Source organism: Poecilia reticulata, linkage group LG3 (assembly GCF_000633615.1).
Source record: "Poecilia reticulata strain Guanapo linkage group LG3, Guppy_female_1.0+MT, whole genome shotgun sequence".
Taxonomy (NCBI): domain Eukaryota; kingdom Metazoa; phylum Chordata; class Actinopteri; order Cyprinodontiformes; family Poeciliidae; genus Poecilia; species Poecilia reticulata.
The window spans coordinates 4518976-4522125 of NC_024333.1; the positions used below are offsets into that span (position 1 = coordinate 4518976).

Consider the following 3150-nt stretch of genomic DNA (forward strand, 5'->3'; position numbering starts at 1 on the left):
TATATATATATACATAATTTTTTTGTTTCATAGTTTTTACATTAATTTAAGAACTAACCAATGTGCACACAGACAAAAAGCAGCTGAGCAAATGTGACAAAGATTATTTCTCAGTGATTCACAGACTCATCCACTTGGCGACATTTGTAGGACTTTGTTTCTGATTTTTACCTTTTTATTTTCGTTTGTAGGATTTTTATGTTTTCTTTCTTTTTGCATTTTAATTCAATGAGAAATTTGGTTGTGTATATTATTACGGTGGTTGTTGGTAAGCTTCATCAGCCACTGCAGTTTGAGCTGTGATTTTTAAGAAAAACAAAAAATAAAAATCATTAGTGAAACGGGGAAGAATAAAACAAGCTATCGTCTGTTTTCTGTGCTGAGACCATGTGCATGTAAAAAGCTTTGGTTCTTGCACTTACCAAACAAAATAAAGCAACATTCTTCTTAAGAAATGTATCTGAAGTTGTTGAATAAACTGTTGAAATACCAAGTTTGGTGCCTTTCTTTTTTTTTTTTTAATAAATGATGTTCTTTGCAGCTTGTCAAGGATTTTTTTAATCATTCTTTTTCCATTTAAACTCAATTTTTGTCTATAATTCTGCGTTTTTGTCCTGAAACATTAAAGCAGATCGATGAGTCTCTGGAACATCCACATGAACATCACTCAGATTCTTTACACAATTATAAATTAATGTTGCTCACTGTGTGATGAATCTGAGTGAAATTAATGGGAACACGGCAAATGTGAAAAAGTTTTTATATAGATGTTTGCGTTTTTTTTTCACAACAAACTTAGTTTTCACATCACACGAGTCACATGATCATATGCAAACCACAAAGCAAACAGGAAGTAGTTGAAGGTCATGGCGGCTTGTTTTTAGTGAACAAACTTAACGTCATTTTTAATTGAAAACAAAGATTAAAATTTTTATTTTTTGAGTTTAGTGGAATTTTAAGAAGGTGTTGCGCACATTTCTGGTGGAAACTCGACTAGTGATAAAATTCCATTGGTCTCTTCATTTTGAACAAGATCAACACAATCAATTCCTTACGACCAATAATAAAAATACAGACAAGTCAGCCAGCTGGGAACCGCGTCTGTCATTTTGTTTTTGACATTAACCGAGGTGAGCTGAGTTTGTTGGTTGTTTTTAAGTCCTGATTTAAAAAAAAAACTAAATAATTTCCATGAAATTCTTCAGTAGAAGGAAGCATGAAGTGATCCAAAATGTCCAGATGGACGCTGTTCTGACTTTGGACTTGACAAAACATTGGAGCGCCATCAGCTGATGACATAATTCCTCATAGTTTGTCTCCATACTTCAAACAGCCTCAATAACTGCCAGGTCCAAACGTTTTGCCATGACGGTCAAAACCGTTAAGTTGAAATCACATGATGGGGCCACAACAATTGTATATGTATTTTCTTTAAAATGACATTTTCAAAACAAACTTTTGTGCCTTGATTTATCAAACAAATGTACTGCGATCAAAAAAATGTTATTTGAAACAAAAATGATGAAATGGAAATGAATGTTTTTAGTACTTAGCATTTTGTGCAAATGAGGAACAAGCAGCTGGAATCCTGAGATAGATTAAAGAAGGAGTTAACCATTTTAATCTGAATTTTTTATTGTAATGTGGATTTCATGCTGCAAATTTTTTTAGTAGTCTTACATGATTTATGCAATTGTCTCAAATATTTACATTTATTTTTGTCAGTATCTTTTAAGGGGTGCATGTTTCTTTTAACTTCATCCATCCTCTAACTGCTGTAGTTTATTTGACCCCCTTGGAAAAGAGTGAGATTTTATCTGAATGATCCATTCAAGAATGACAGCTTTCCATTTTCTTTCATGTCTTGTTTTCAAATATATGAGACCATTTTCTGCACTTCTTTATAAGTCTCCAGTCCATTTCGAAACAACTTGTAATCAGAGCATAATGTGTAATAAAACCAACATGAAGAATATTTGCTGCCTTCATCCTTGAGGACCACCCACTTTTCATAAGCTGAATGATCTCACACTTTACATGGCTACTAACTATTTGCTGTGGAATTTTTTTTTTAAAAAAAGCAAGTGTTTAAGTCTAATATAAGAAACTCTCATCAACAATTATGAACAAGACATAAATACCCAAATTTTCAATTATCCAGTGACTATACTCGTTATAAGGTCTATTCTCTATCGTGACATCAGTGGCGCCGTGGCTTAGTTGGTTAAAGCGCCTGTCTAGTAAACAGGAGATCCTGGGTTCGAATCCCAGCGGTGCCTTTTGTTTTAATTTCCATTTAAAGGTGCTGAGAGCTTTAATTTTACCTTTCTACATCCTTTAAAAATACAAAGAAAATGCTAAAATAATTGTAATCTATTTCAAAAGAACCATAATTTGTAGATTTTGCAGAAAGATAATCCAAGAAATGTGCCTTACACACCTTGTGTAAAAGATTTCTCTTACTTGTTGCTGCGGAAGGCAGAATCAGCAGGTTTGAGTGTTGGCGGGTCAGGTGTCCGGTGTAAGTGGATAACGTGCTGATTTGCGAAGGATTATTGTGATCGAACATGTGCTGAACCAGACTGAACTACTTTTAATAGGCAGTGGCAAACAGCGCCATCGTCTGGAGGACTAAAAAACTACATGCAGTAAACCTTTAAATATAAGTAGAGGAAGTAGTGAGGGCAAAAACTGTCAGCATGAATCCGCCCTTCGTCAGATGACGAAGGTTAGTTAACTTTAGTAGGCCTATATTGCACTTCTCAATAAGTAGTAATATTTAAATATATGTTTGAAATCTGATGCTGTTAAAATAGGCATCAGGTTCAGTGATAATCCTTTGAAAAACTTTGGTTGTGCAAAGAGCAAAGAAAATTTACAAAGAAAATTACAAATAAGAACTCCAGAGAAATTAAGAAACTCTTCTCTTTTAATTAAGTTCACATATTTAATATTTAAATGTCACATTAATTGGGACAAAACACCACTTTCACAGAGATTTCTTCTTTTTCAAAACAAATCGTTCACTGTTGATGTGAAACAACATTCATATGATTTATTTGTAAACGGAATGCCCTTTTTATGTTGGTTTTTTTATGTTTTTTATGCTGTTGATGGGAGTCACGTTTTTGGTCTGACTATATATATATA

At 33.4% G+C, this 3150-nt stretch overlaps 1 non-coding gene across 1 annotated transcript; it reads left to right on the plus strand.

Annotated features, from left to right (window-relative positions):
• Positions 1-2205: 2205 nt before the first annotated feature.
• trnat-agu (transfer RNA threonine (anticodon AGU)) lies at positions 2206-2279 on the plus strand. The gene has a single exon. It is a non-coding gene; the product is annotated as a tRNA-Thr (tRNA).
• The last annotated feature ends 871 nt before the right edge of the window (positions 2280-3150 follow it).